The sequence below is a fragment of the Schistocerca serialis genome, chromosome 4 (assembly GCF_023864345.2).
Source record: "Schistocerca serialis cubense isolate TAMUIC-IGC-003099 chromosome 4, iqSchSeri2.2, whole genome shotgun sequence".
Taxonomy (NCBI): Eukaryota; Metazoa; Arthropoda; class Insecta; order Orthoptera; family Acrididae; genus Schistocerca; species Schistocerca serialis.
In genome coordinates, this window is record NC_064641.1 from 963,901,459 (window position 1) to 963,917,982 (window position 16,524).

The following is a 16,524-nucleotide window of genomic DNA, read 5'->3' on the forward strand; positions in this document are numbered from 1 at the left end:
ACAGCAATAGCAATTTCAGGCCCACTCCAGCACTCCATCTCGGCAAAAAGCGGACCTATCCGAAACACATGACAGACATTCAGTGTGACCAATAATACCGTTCGGCTTTTAGAGACTAATTAAAACTGCCCTTTTTCTGCCACTACCTGTAATTTATGTGGCTACGAGAGTTTTGAGTAACAGTGCAGCTATCGCCTAAATCTACTAGATGGAACTACTGGTATTTTATATCGTAACTCGATTAAAACAGGACCCAAAGACATTTATATAAAAGTATTTCTTTTATATTATTTCGTTGGAATGCATTGTAATCGTTACTGAACCTATGTAAATATGTGCTTTTGCACCGTAAACCGTTCTTCGTAAAAAAAAAGAAAGAGAGGATCATTTGAAATATGTTTGAATTCATATAAGGTGCTGAAACAGAATCTCACGCAACACAGTTTCGGTTGTGAGTAATGGTACCACATATATCAAGAAAGATACTTGCGAAGTTTTGGCGCGTACTGGAGACATGGGTGTGTGGAAACATGATGTGAAGAACGTTTGTTTTACCTCCTCAGTGGTTTGGTTGGTGAATGAAAAGATTGACCTGAAGTGAACTTAGTGGTCCTGACTTAATGAACTGAATGTAGAGAAGAAAATCCTGCCAAAGAAATGTGATCAGGACAGTTCCAAGCAAATGAACCACAGTAGAAATGGTTCGCCTACAACACAACGGCGCTAACGATATGCGTGGTGCAGTTAATACCCCATCACTCGCGTGGTGACTTATTAAAAGGACTCAGTCAAGCCAGGAAGTTAAATAAAAATAACTAATTGTCTATTAATTCAAACTTCATATTCTTTTATTGCCATATATTAATTTGCGCTGTGTCCATCTTTCCGGACAACTGAAATGTATAACATCTTACGGAATGGCATCAAAGTACGTTAATTATTCCATCATAAAGTGTGGGAAATAACGAAGACAAGAAAGAGAGAGCGAGCAACGTGCCAAGCATAAACAGGCAGTGTGCAGCTTTCGTATAAATACAATGAACCTGATACTGCGGTGTTTAACGTAACAACCTTTTGATCAGAAGTGAGTAGTGCATAATAGATGTGAATGCTGGATATTCGATTACGATGGAGCTGCTGAATATTGATGTTTATGATCAAACTGATCATATTTTATTTAGAATCAGTGTAGGACCAGGTGTTACCTAACCCCAGCACTGTACATGCCTTGGTAATTACGCCCAATGCGGGTCAGTAACTTCATTATTACGCTGATTTTCAAAAATAATGCATGTTACTGTATGCTTAGTTACTATTTTGTTTTTGAACATTTCCATTTTACGTTCTGATTGCTGCAAAACGTAGAAGCTGTTTATTCGTCGTCGCTCGGCAGGCACACACACCGCTGTCCTTACACTTTACTATCATTCTGTGAGACGATTGTCTCACCACGCGTCCAATTTTAACCCATATAAACTGGGTGTGGTGCAAAATGCGATTTTATTGCTGCGAAAAAGTGCATGTGGAGACTTGTTTGAACAGTTGCCACACACTGCGCTGCTGTTCTTTAGTGACGAGGCACACTTTCATTTATCTGAGTGCGCTAATAAACAAGACACGCTGTGCTAGTGGGCTAACAAACCTGGACAACTTCACGAGAGGACCAGACAGCCCTTACGCATCCATTACGTGTAGCACTTTGGTGTGCAGTGTTGAGAATACACTAAATGTGAATTCTCGGAGAGTATTCAGCATGACTGACGACTGTTTCTTGCCTCTTCTTGGACAAATTAATATTGTGGTTGCTTAGTTGCATGTAGCTTGGACGACGGCGCATACAGTGCGAACTGATTTGCGTGTTTTGCAGGGAAGTCCTCCGGGCGCCTCATCTGATCTTCCGTGATAGTTGCCTCATCGAATTATACCCTTGTGACGTTTCTTAGGGGATTTCCAGAATCCACTCCGTACAGCGATCGTCCAAGGACTCTTGCGCACTGGAAGGACAATATACTCTCAGCAGTGGCCCGCACATCCATCTCTATGCCAGCCAGATTCAAACGTAAGATCAAAATTCGAATAACTCAGTGTATTGACAATAAAGACATAATTTTCAAACACCTATAATATTAATCCTCTCATTACTAACGTTTCTTAAGGAGGCGAGGGTACTTTATGCGCACCTTAAAAACTAAGAAAAAACAAAAGTTTTAATTGTTGTTGACGTATATTAACATCATCCTTTTTAAAGAAGTACTAATGTTTAAGTAGGGTCTAGAACTTCAAACTATCTTTTAACACACACACACACAAAAGTAAATACAAATTTCGTTAATTTCTCACAGCATACTTTTTAGAGAGATCTTTGTGTCTCACAATGGTCCCTATACTAGAAGCTATGGAATCTCGTAGAATATTTCATTAAAAACACAAATATTTATTTCACAATTTTAAAATACACTGACGGAAAAAACCAAACACCAAAAAATAATTTACGTAGAGTAATGAAATTTCGGGAATATATCTCGTCTGATGATGTTCGATATCAGCTCAAGTGGAGACAAATCCGGTAGTCAAGCATGCCAAGCAACATGTCGGCACTCTGTACAGCATGTTTGGTTTCAACAGCGGTATGCAGGCGAGCGTTATCTTGTTGAAAGTCACCCCTGGAATGCCATTCATGAATGACAGCACAACAGGTCGAATCAACAGACTGGCGTAGAATTTCGCAGTCAGTGTGCGTGGGGTAACCAGGACAGTGGTCCTGCTGTCATATGAAATCGAGCCCCACATCATAGGCCCAGCTGTCTTCAAGAACAACGGTGGGCTGGCAGCGCTCAACTTTCCATTCCATGCAAAGACTCATAAAAAAATTTCAAGAAGATCAGTTATTTGTATATACAGGGTGTAAATTTTAAGTTGGCAAACCAGATTAACTCGAAAAATACGCTTCACACGAAAGAATGTGTAGAATTCAAAGATGATTATTTTCGAGGGGGACATCTGTTGGTGCTAAAATCAGCCCACCACCCCAGCCCCCTAGGGTTGGGACGGGAGGCAAATTCAAAATTTGAAATGGGAACCCCCTTTTTATTGCAGAATCAGAATCTACATAAAAAACTACCTACATTTTGTCTTAATTAATTGTTTTGATTCTTGGTAGTTGGCGCTCTAATTCAAGAAAATTCATGTTCTCATTTTTGTGTGGAAAATGGTTACTGATAAATGACAAATTGCTCGCTCTCAAACCCCACCCTATGTGAGGAGACGGAGGGATTTTGTGTTAGCGAATCAAAATTTACGAGCTAAATAAGTATGTTTTATAGGTTAATACACAAGCAGGTGCTGTATCAGCTTCGCCACAACAGCCAGCCACATCCACGACACAGCCTCCGTGCTATTCCACCGTCCCGAACTTTCAGTGAACAACAAGAGGAATGTAAAGAGCACTACGTTCATTTCGACGTTCAATGTGCTACACGTCAAGTGCAGTGTACTGTTAAACTTACTCGTTTCACGTCAATGGGTGGTATAGGTGTTTACCAACTCCCTCAGAAGCTATTCTCGACTAGTAGGGTAGAGTTGCTGGTTTTTGAAGAATTAATTTCTGCCCTCACTAAGTAATACGAGGATCAGGTGCGGGTGGCTGCAGCTCGTTACAAGTTATTTCGATTGTGGGGAAGGTCAGAACAGACATATCATCAATAGGTCACTGAACTTCAGTCTTTGACACCGCAGTGTCGTTTGCAATGTAGCTGTGGACGGCACTGTAGTGACACAATGATTAGTAATGCAGTTATGTACAATGTGCCACATCCTACTTTGAAACAAGTGTTACAGGTTATTGAACATCAGGACTCATGCGACAGTGCCGTGGAAAACTGTGAGGTAGCTCCCATTTGCAGTGTAACACAAAGTGACAAGCAGATACGGTCTTGCCACCGACCACCACACACAAACTAGCTACCGCGTCGTGGATAGAGTAAACAAGCGTTAACGCATGTTTCTGCTGTGAAATCTGTTGTTGGCTGAAGAGCCTACACCGTATTACTACAGGAGGCCGAAATGCACGCCTTTTAGCTCACGCAGGCTGGTGTGAGGAGGGAAGAACTATACTGACGTGAGGTCTGGAACATGACAAGGAATTAGAATTCAGAAAGCGGACGTAGCCAGTTTGGTACTTAACTTTAATCCATTAATGATGAACGTCGCTCTTGACGGTACATGATTCACAATACTATCAGTTAGTAACTCAATATGGCGCCTTGCTAGGTCGTAGCAAATGACGTAGCTGAAGGCTATGCTAAACCGTCGTCTCGGCAAATGAGAGCGTATGTAGACAATGAACCATCGCTAGCAAGGTCGGCTGTACAACTGGGGCGAGTGCTAGGGAGTCTCTTTAGACTAGACCTGCCGTGTGGCGGCGCTCGGTCTGCAATCACTGATAGTGGCGACACGCGGGTCCGACGTATACTAACGGACCGCGGCCGATTTAAGGGCTACCACCTAGCAAGTGTGGTGTCTGGCGGTGTCACCACAAAATCATGTGAAGACCAAATTTACCCTCTTGGAACGTCACCTGCTTTGCTTCTGGAATGCCAGCTCATGTGCAGTCTGTATGCTTGCATCAGAAAAGAACTCTACCCAGGTTCGCTCTCGTAAGTGTGAAGCACCTTCACATTCAATGAATCTAGTTTTTTTCTATGCGGCTACCGGAACTAGTAATGATTAAATACAGGATGTGCCTTCACCCTACCCAAATTCTGTGCAACGACAGTCAGATAAACTGTTTCTGAACTTAGTCTGTGTCAGACGCTTTGTGCGACTTCAGTTAGGCAGTGACACTTCTGTTTCGTTGCTTATTCGAGCCACTTATGAACAGCTGGGCGCGGCACAGTTCAGAAAATCTTGCACGCGCCTTACTGCGGGTAGCAGTCAGGACATTCCGCTACCTGGTACGCGTTGTTTACCTGCCACATTCCAGTCTCACACGAAAACAAGGACATTTACAATTCCACTTTCACGTCACTGTGAAAATATTCTTGGCTTTGATTCATTTCATTTGTTTGGTCTTCCGATTCACGACAATGTACTTTCTGTTTCTGCTTTCAACCCAAAAGGCAGTACTGCTCAATTGATTTATATTCTGAAGGACATTCTCTTCAGTGTTCGTTGGTCCCGTTCTTACAGGATCTTTTTCTGGTCGCAGCGATGTCGGACCTTTGATATTCATGGTATACTCGTGAAATGGTCGTGTGGGAAAATCCCCACGTTTTCGTTACCTCGGAGACGCTGTGTCCCATCGCTCGTCCGCCGACTGTAACACCACGTACAAACTCATTTAAATCTTGATAAACCTGCCACTGTAGCAGCAGTAACCGATCTAGCAAATGCGCGAAATACTTGTTGTCTTATACAGCGATAGCCGCCGCAGCGCCGTATTCTCCCTGTTTACATATCTCTGTATTTGAGTACGCATGCCTATACCAGTGTCTTTGGCGCTTCAGTTTATATTACGTGTTATATGAGAATTTTTACATGTAATGGATGTGGTACCTTAGAGCTAAACTAACTGACTAAATATAGTTAACAAATAAATAATAATAAAAAACTGTCGTAACAATGGTCAGTCAAGAGGTTCTGACTTCATCCATTCAAGATACTAACTTCTTACTTCATAGATCCCTGCCCGACTGTGTTTCTCTCTTCAGATGAATATGAGCCTACGTGGTGCTACATAATGGTTAGGTAATTAATTCCGATTGTATGAAGCACGATAAAATATACAGTGCCACCAAAGGGCTTGAGAAAATACGAAATGTTGTAGTAGACAAACAAATTATGGAACAGAAATAAATGTGGCAATTAGTGTTCTGTATTGATTCGACTGCTCCTGCAGTAGCTATTAAAATGACAGCCACCTTAAAAAATATTACTTGCTTAAAATATAACTTCCTTCCTACTCTACATCAATTTCAGACCATTCATTTTTCATGTTTTAATCAATGTGTTTCTCGTCCATTACAGCTGAGAGACAGCCCAAACATCCTGCGTCGCTTCACACAGACGCAGTGTACATATCTGTCACCTGCCAGATGTTATTTCAGCGACCACAAATGCCGAGGAAGGCGCAGTAGGAACTCTCAGCCGTAGCTGCCAAGGTAAGTGGATTCCGTGCTCTCGGGAAACAGGTTAGTGCTTTCAAAAGTAATAGTATTCAATGACGAATGGCTGCCACTCGAGTAGTTCGTAATTTAGTACAGAAGAATCACATCTACACCGACGGGCATTAAACCTGCGGGACTTTGACCTTGAAGATGACATGCAGTAAACGGCAAATTAGCTGAAGTGCACTATATGCTTTTACTTGCAGACGGTTCGAATATCAGCGCTGACGCACGACGTGTATAGAAACAACGCCACCTGCATATTGAATAAACTGGACAAGCACGGTGTCTCTCATTCACAAATGGTATTTCCACGTTATTTGTTTCTGAGATGACAAAGATATGCCTCGCGTAAGAAGTGGATATACCAGCACCTGCCGCATGTCGACGATCTCAAGGGCATTTGTTTGGTGAGTACGGGCTTGGCGACCCCGGGGTTCCTGAGCTGGGGACTGGTAAGCGCCGCCAGTCTCCTGTCACCGTAAGCTCTGGCCGTGCTTCAGCTACCACCGTGTCATCTATATTGCTACTCACAACATGAAGAAGATGCTCACTCAAAAACACTGCTAAAATGTTGAATTTTAGCATAAAATTCTTCTTCTGGAATAGAAAACACACACACATTCACACAAGAACAACTCACACAGCCGTGGCGACTGCCTCTGGGTGACGGAGCCTGGTTTGGCATGAGTCAGGCTCCGGTAATCACAGGCAGTGACCGTGTCTGTGTGAATTGTGCTTGTCTAAATATGTGTGTGTTTTCGGTTTCTGAAGAAGGACTTCGTCTTAAAGCTCAGTATTTAGGCTCTTTTTTCATTATGTCGGTCTGCAACACAATGCCTGCCATGTGTGGTGAGTAGCAAGCTATTTTTCCCATATTGTCATTGTTGGATCATTATTTTAATAGAAAAACATATTTATAATCGATCATAAGCACCATGTTGTTGTTGTAGTCTTCCTGAGACTGGTTTGATGCAGCTCTCCATGCTACACTATCCTGTGCAAACTTCTTCATCTCCCAGTACCTACTGCAGCCTACATCCTTCTGAATCTGCTTAGTGTATTCATCTCTTGGTCTCCCTCTACGATTTTTACCCTCCACGCTGCCCTCCAGTACTAAATTGGTGATCCCTTGATGACTCAGAACATGTCCTGCCAACCGGTCCCTTCTTCTAGTCAAGTTGTGCCACAAACTCCTCTTCCCCCAATTCTATTCAATACCTCCTCATTAGTTATGTGATCTACCCATCTAATCTTCAGCATTCTTCTGTAGCACTACATTTGCAAAGCTTCTATTCGCTCCTTGTCCAAACTGGTTTTCGTCCATGTTTCACTTCCATACATGGCTACACTCCATACAAATACTTTCAGAAACGACTTCCTGACACTTAAATCTATACTCGATGTTAACAAATTTCTCTTCTTCAGAAACGCTTTCCTTGCCATTTCCAGTCTACATTTTATATCCTCTCTACTGCGACCATCACCAGTTATTTTGCTCCTCAAATAGCAAAACTCCTTTACTACTTTAAGTGTCTCATTTCCTAATCTAATTCCCTCAGCGTCACCCGACTTAATTCGACTACATTTTGTTATCCTCATGTTGCTTTTGTTGATGTTCATCTTATACCCGCCTTTCAAGACACTGTCCATTCCGTTCAACTGCTCTTCCCAGTCCTTTGCTGTGTCTGATAGAATTACAATGTCATCGGCGAATCTCAAAGTTCTATTTCTTCTCCATGGATTTTAATACCTACACCGAATTTTTCTTTTGTTTCCTTTACTGCTTGCTCAATATACAGATTGAATAGCATCGGGGAGAGGCTACAAGCCTGTCTCACTCCCTTCCCAACCACTGCTTCCCTTTCGTGCCCCTCGACTCTTATAACTGCCATCTGGTTTCTGTACAAATTGTAAATAGCCTTTCCCTCCCTGTATTTAACCCCTGCCACCTCCAGAACATGAAAGAGAGTATTCCAGTCAACATTGTCAAAAGCTTTCTCTAAGTCTACAAATGCTAGAAACGTAGGTTTGTCTTTCCTTAATCTTTCTTCTAAGATAAGTCGTAGGGTCAGTATTGCCTAACGTGTTCCAACATTTCTACACAATCCAAACTGATCTTCCCCGAGGTCGGCTTATACCAGTCTTTCCATTCGTCTGTAAAGAATTCAGTTTAGTATTTTGCAGCTGTGACTTATTAAACTGATAGTTCGGTAATTTTCACATCTGTCAACACCTCCTTTCTTTGGGATTGGAATTATTATATGATTCTTGACGTCTGATGGAATTTCGCCTGTCTCATGTGTTGTGTTGGCAGAAGAGCCAACACCGTGTTACTAGAGGAGGCCGAAATCCACGCGTTTCAGCTTACGCAGGCTGGCGTGAGGAGGGAAGGACTATACTGACGTGAGGTCTGGAACATGACAAGGAATTAGAATTCAGAAAGCGGGCGGAATTAGTTTGATACATAACTTTAATCCATTAATGATGAACGTCGCTCTTGACGGTACGTGATTCACGATATCAATATCAATAGTAACTGAATATGGCGCCTTGCTGGGTCGTAGCAAATGACGTAACTGAAGGCTATGCTAAACTGTCGTCTCTGCAATTGAGAGCGTGTGTAGGCAGTGAACCATAGCTAGCAAAGTCGGCTGTACAACTGGCTCGAGTGCTAGGGAGTCTCTCTAGACTAGACCTGCCGTGTGGCGGCGCTCGGTCTGCAATCACTGATAGAGGCGACACGCGGGTCCGACGTATACTAACGGACCGCGGCCGATTTGAAGGCTACCACCTAGCAAGTGTGGTGTCTGGCGGTGACACCACACCATACGTCTTGCTCACCAGATGGTAGAGTTTTGTCAGGACTGGCTCTCCCAAGGCTGTCAGTAGTTGTAATGGAATGTTGTCTACTCCCAGGGCCGTGATTCGACATAGGTCTTTCAGTGCTCTGTCAAACTCTTCACGCAGTATCATATCTCCCATTTCATCTTCATCTACATCCTCTTACATTTCCATAATATTGTCCTCAAGAACATAGCCCCTGTATAGACCCTCTATATACTCTTTCCACCTTTCTGCTTTCCCTTCTTTGCTTAGAACTGGGTTTCCATCCGAGCTCTTGATATTCATGCAAGTTTTTCTCTTTTCTCCAAAGGTCTTTTTAATTTTCCTGTAGGTAGTATCTACCTTACCCCTCGTGAGATAAGCTACTACATCCTTACATTTGTGCTCTAGCCATCCCTGCTTAGCCATTTTGCGCTTCTTGTCGATCTCATTTTTGAGACGTTTGTATTCCTTTTTGCCTGTTTCACTTAGTTCACTTTTGTTTATTCTCCTTTCATCAATTAAATTCAGTGTCTCTTCTCTTACCGAAGGATTTCTAATAGCCTTCGTCTTTTTACCTACTTGATCCTCTGCTTCCTTCACTACTTCATCCCTCAGTGCTACCCATTCATCTTCTACTGCATTTCTTTCCCCCATTCCTGTCAATTGTTCTCTTATGCTCTCCCTGAAGCTCTGTACAACCTCTGGCTTAGTCAGTTTATCTAGGTCCCATATCCTTAAATTCCCACCTTTTTGCAGATTATTCAGTTTTAATCTACAGTTCACAACCAATAGATTGTGGTCAGAGTTCACATCTGCCCTGGAAATGTCTTAATTTAAAATCTGGTTCTTAAATCTCTGCCTTACCATTATAAAATTTGAAACCTTCTAGTATCTTCAGGGTTCTTCCATGTAGACAACTTCCTTTCATGATTCTTGAACCAAGTCTTAGCTAAGACTAAGTTATGCTCTGTGCAAAATTCTACCAGGCGGCTTCCTCTTGCATTTCTTAGCCCCAATCCATATTCACCTACTACGTTTCCTTTTCTTCCTTTTCCTACTACCGAATTCCAGTCACCCATGACTATTAAATTTTCGTCTCCCTTCACTACCTGAATAATTTATCTCATCATACATTTAATCAATTTCTTCATCATCTGCAGAGCTAGTTGGCATTTTACTTGTACTAGTGTAGTAGGAGTGGGCTTCGTGTCTATCTTGACCACAATAATGCGTTCACTATGCTGTTTGTAGTAGCTTACCCGCATTCCTATTTTTTTTATTCATTATTAAACCTGCTCCTGCATTACCCCTATTTGATTTTGTATTTATAACCCTGTATTCACCTGACCAAAAGTCTTGTTCCTCCTGCCACCGAACTTCACTAATTCCCACTCTATCTAACTTTAACCTATCCATTTTCCTTTTTAAATTTTCTAGTGTACCTGCTCGATTAAGGGATCTGACATTCCACGCTCCGATCCGTACAACACCAGTTTTCTTTCTCCTGATAACGACGTCCTCTTGAGTAGTCCCCGCCCGGATATCCGAATGGGGGACTATTTTACCTCCGGAATATTTTACCGAAGAGGACGCCATCATCACTTAATCAAACGGTAAAGCTGCATGCCCTCGGGAAAAATTACGGCTGTAGTTTCCCCTTGCTTTCAGCCGTTCGCAATAGCAGCACAGCAAGGCCGAATTGGTTAGTGTTACAAGGCCAGGTCAGTCAATCATCCAGACTGTTTGTTGCTCCTGCAACTACTGAGAAGGCTGCTGTCCCTCTTCAGGAACCACACGTTTGTCTGGCCTTTCAACATATACCCCTCCGTTGTGGTTGCACCTACGGTACGGCTATCTGTATCATTGAGGCACGCAAGCCTCCCCAGCAACGGCAAAGTCCATGGTTCATGGGGGGGGATAAGCACCATAATAAAATAAAAAAATTAGATCTAACTTAAGTAGCAAAAAAAGCAGAAAACGATGGTTACGATCCCACTTCATTCCATAAGGTTTATGTTGACATCTTATACGTACATGTAAATAAAATAAAAGACGAAATTACGCTAACACGAAAACGTGATAACAAAAAATCTCTGTTCGCTGTCATAACACTGTGGCAAAAAGTTTCGGATGAAAGCTGAGTTGCTAAACTCGTATATGGGAGAAATGTTATATGAATTTCCAATGTACCAGAAGATTTACGTTTTCTTGGCTTATCTTGACGACTGCTGACACTACTCCTTCAAGTGGCAGCCATCGCTTCGATCTGTAAGGTATTTAGTGCGCCGTCTGTAGCTTTCCGCATTATGATCAAATATTTGGGCTTAACTTTCTTTCATTACTGTTTGATTTACTTTCATTTATTTAGCTACTTCACCCAGAATGTTTAAATGTTTCATGTTCTGTCGCTAATGTAACCTAGACTCCTTAAAGACACTCAAAACAATAAACTTTGCAATGTGCTCGATACGTGATTTTTATGAAGAAATAATAATGCTTGTAGTATTTAACAGACGTATTACAGCAAGGTCTGCCTTCTTAACTTTTTTAAATGGACATACGACGAAACAACCAAAATTTACCTACACAACATACTCAACAATTTATGAGTGATTCGAGAATTTTAGATTAATTCTCTGTGTAATGCAAGCAGCTGGCCTACTATAATTGGGGAACTTTTTCTTCGCAGGTAACGAAGGTATATCGGAGTGCTAGACGATGTTTAAATGGCGAACAGAAGAGACATCTTACGATCTGCAACACCATACCACACCATCTGCAGGTTTTTCGGGCTGACACCATTCACAGTGGAGACAGAGAGGTGTGAACTACGCAGGACCACTGCTGGTACGCTGTACGCATCTGTTGTTCTCGTCATGAGCCTGGGAATAACAGGGCTTACGGTAAAGCTGTGAACGCGAGAAAAAAGGATTCCATCACTTTTGTGTGGTTGGTAACCTACATGATGACACACTGCGCCTGCACGGTGACGGCGAACGCCGAAGACCTGTTTAGAAACCCCCACAAATACCAGAGGATCTTCACTCTGTTGTCGTATTGGGACAGTGGCATCCTGGAATTGCTCCATTCCTCCAGCGCGGCGGTGAGGATCTCCTGCAAAGTGGTGTACACAGGGTTTCTCGCTCTACATGTAGCTGCTCTGACGTTGGAATATCTGTGGTACGGAATGAAATGAACATATATGTTATCATTGTTCTGCAGTGGTATAATACCTACAGCTGTTTCCAGGTACGTTGGGTTCGTTCTTCTTGTGCGGAGTGACTTGCGCCAGCTTAACCAGTGTCTGAGATCTACAGCCCAAGTGAGATGCCAGCGGCGACCACTTGCAGACCGCTACCGAAAGCTGAGGAGAGTCTACTCCGCACTGTGCCACCTGTCCCAGGCAGTTCTTTCAGCGCTCCAGGTACTGCTAGCTTTATCCGTGATGACAGTGCTGTGTGGTATATCCTGGAATGCAGTTGCCGCAGTCTTAACACAGCAGCAGAAACATCCAGTGGTGATGCAGATTTTGCTTATATTGTGGCAGTCGTCACAGGTGTTAATGGTGACAGTGGCTTCGCACGCGCTGTCCAGGGAGGCGGCGCAGACAGCTCCTGTCCTGTGCTGGCTGCTCATGGGTTCGACTCTCCGTAGCGCAGAAACGGTGGAGCTGCGCCACTTTAACCACCTGGTCCGCAGCCAGACTCCCACTCATGAACTTTACGGCTTCTTTCCCTTGGATATGCGGATGTTGGTGGCGTCCTTGTCTTTCATCATAACTTGTACCGTGGTTCTGTTAACTTTCTGGGAAGTGTTCTGAAGAATAAAGAAGAGTACAGTAGTTCTGGTGAACATGGCCTGTTACGCACTAAAATTCTATAGCGTTTTTGGTATGATTATGAGCTTGTACAGTACACTCCTATTACATTAATTTTCACCTGAACCGCAAATATCTATTAAAAGTCTGTAGCATTGTAAATGGTATTACCTTCTTCTTCAAAATTTTTTCTTCCTTAGTAGTGCACGACGAAGCCAAGAGGTACAGTGATAGACGGATTCAAGCCTGTTGTGCAGTTTATCCAGTTATAATGTGGCTAGCTTCACTTAAAACCAGCATGTAACCTCCAATCTGTGGAAAACATAGTAAACAAATTAAAAGTGCTGCACTTTCTTCAATAATTAAATTTTTCACGCAGTTGGTAATTATCAATCGCAAAGACTAAAATGATTTACTTAGAAATGGTATAAATTGCACGAATTTATAAATCTTGAAGCACATAATAAATTATTGCATTTAAGAGCAAGTTTAAAAGTTCAGCCAGCCGTTGTGGCCGATCGGTTCTAGGCGCTTCTGTCCGGAACGGCGCTGCTGCTATGGTCGCAGGTTAGAATCCTGCCTCGGGCATGGATATGTGTGACGTCCTCAGGTTAGTTAGGTTTAAGTAGTTCTAAGTCTAGGGGACTGATGACCTCAGATGTTAAGTCCCATAGTGCTCAGAGCCATTTGAACCATTTAATAAAAGTTCAGGAACAACTACTGGCATGTTTTAGTGGTTACAGAGTGTCTCAAGAGATTCTAGGGAAGCTGTGTTCCTCAGGACAAGACCGAAGGTTGACAAAGATGTTCAAATGCGACACAGAGCTACAGCAACAAACAACAGTATGCGGCAACAGAATAAGGTCACGAACACTACCTGACTTAGGCGAATGTAAACGGTGTTACGTGATTGTCTTCAGTCGGACATCAAATAAGAGTTATTGCAGGTAGAAAAACCTACCGCTACCAAAGTTATACTAGTGTGAATCTCGGACGTAAAGTTGAGTGATGCCAGCTTTGTTGCATAGAGAAAAGGGACTATCGCAGTCTTAAACATCACGACAGTCTGAAATAATCATCATAAAACATAATCAAGCATTTGTGAACTGGGATCCATACCGAAACCTTAATAACAATTATTATTTCCCTTGACGCGATCCACTATTTATCACCCCACCCGAAAGAATCATTTCACTTTTGTAACATGTGGACGTAAAAATTTTCTCTTAGATGGCCAAACATTTTAAACAACTCTCATACCACGTCCAGTGATGGTAGTAGATCTACACTCACACAGACACAAGGCGGAGCAAGAGTCGGAAACAGCACACAAAATGAAAGACGAAATATGCACGGCCTCGACATGAGTGACACTGAGCCTGCTGGACTCACCACATACGCAGTCAGTATAAGCCGCTAAGCGTTAAGGTGGTAACCTCACTACTCATCAGATTCACTTTCATCGTCACAGCGTACTCGCTTGGCTGAAATACCGACCAAACGAGGCATCTTTCACACTATACACTCATCTCACACAGACCAAGAGACAATCATTGCAAAAAAAAAAAAACTGACTTTTAAAAATACTATGACGGAACCATCTCTTCATGTGGGCAACTGCGGAACCATAGAATTATAACAGAAACTTTGGAAAATATAAATATCCACAACATATCAGATAGTGCCTACACGTATCTTCCATAAGGCCTGGTTTCTATTAAAGAAGGTCACCCATTCAAGGAAAAATCAAACTGAATATCAAGTAAGGGTTAAACGAAACCGGCATAAATCCCCCCACGTAAAATTCACAGCACATACTGGACCTCACTACATAGAAAATATCCACTGATAATCACGCGTCACGCTTTGAGATTCGCAACATACGCAAGTTCTTACCTGTATCTTCTCATTATGTCATACATTATTGAGATAAATCCATTATATTACATCAAAATATTCATGAAAATCATATGATGAAACTAGACATTCAGCAAATCAGACCTGATACTGAAAGAATAAGCTACACAATGGATGTAGAAAATTACCTCATTAAGGAATCAACCACATATAAAATGAACATTAACATTAATAGACTATTCTGCCGGTTTTTGGAGGAAATTATACATATTAATAACTTCAATACAAAGAATTAGTGTTCCACAATAATATTTACTAGTTTTTTATGAACTGGCTTTCAGCCTCTCAGGCCATCGTTAGATAACATGATGCTAAACAGCTAATCCACACAACTTAAGCAAGAATCTATAAGTGTACATAGAATGCTGTACAAAGATGTGTGACTTTTATGGTTATATCGATACGAAACAAGTATGATGTAGCACCTAAAGGCCGGCCGGAGTGGCCGAGCGTTTCTAGGCGCTACAGTCTGGAACCGCGTGACCACTGCGGTCGCAGGTTCGAATCCTGCTTCGGGCATGGATGTGTGTCATGTCCTTAGGTTAGTTACGTTTAAGTAGGTCTAAGTTCTAGGGGACTGATGACCTAAGATGTAAGTCCCATAGTGCTCAGAGCCATTTCAACTATTTTTGAAGCACCTAAAGAGGTTCTGAATAAATAAATCTTATATTACCGTATATTCAAATATTAAAAGTACGTAAGCGTATAAAACAGAAATGTTCTACAAATGAGTAATGGCATGGACTCATACGTCATATGGACAAACTGGTGGATGTGATGAACAGACTAAATAAAGGGCGGGGAAGAAAAGGCTATGGAATGTGGGTGTACAACAGTTACAGAAAGCTTATTAGCCAATGATGAAGGGCATAATAGCTGGCTACAATTTTAATAAGGATGAGTAATGGAAGTGTGTTTGGTCATTAAGGATAAAGTCCGGTTTCTTTGAGTGTGGTTTATTAACGACCAGAGTTCCAAGTAATGTTAGTTTTCTCCCCTTAGTTCTTTTATGGAGAATATCACACTTCATGTCATATGGATGACATTCAGTCAGAGCATGTTTAGCGAAGGTGAACTCTTTCTTTCTCAGTCTTCAACTCCCTTCATGCTCAGTTAGTCTAGGAGTTATAGCCCTAACTGATTGATCTACATATAATTTGCCACACAGAGTGCAGGAAATTCTATAAACTCCACTCTGCTCTAAAAGGTGATAAATTTCTCCCATTTGTACGTAATAATTGGGACAGCACAACTTTCAAGGGCTATCTCTAATACTCTCAATCGTCCCATACTAGACATAGTAGTAACATACAGCATATTCAACTGGTTCTTACGCAGTAAGTGGTTCTCTGACAGCCTATCATGCGACACATATTTCCCAGTGGTAGTGAACGGGCTAAAAGACGAACCATTTCCTCTCGCTGACTACGTACATACTAGCTCCACGGTAGATATCACTTTCATCGCAGACGTTTCCAAATAAAGAGCCAATAAGTTACGTGGATGTCCCTTCGTCCTGCGGGGACATGGCAAAGAGATAGCAGACTGACTCAACAGGGTCCATGAAAACAAACAATTGACGGTGTAGCTAGAACGTAAGAGATGTATTCCAGCTTAGGACGTGCTAACAAGGGCAATACAGATGGTCCCCTAGGACATGCAGTCTATGGAAAAAAGACCCTCTTAGATCTGTTCCTTCATGCAACGAGCTGACATCACTGGCACAGAGATAGTCTGTAACAACTTAGACTGTATGCTGCCAAAATTGACGTGCATTGAAGGAAACAAATGACACAG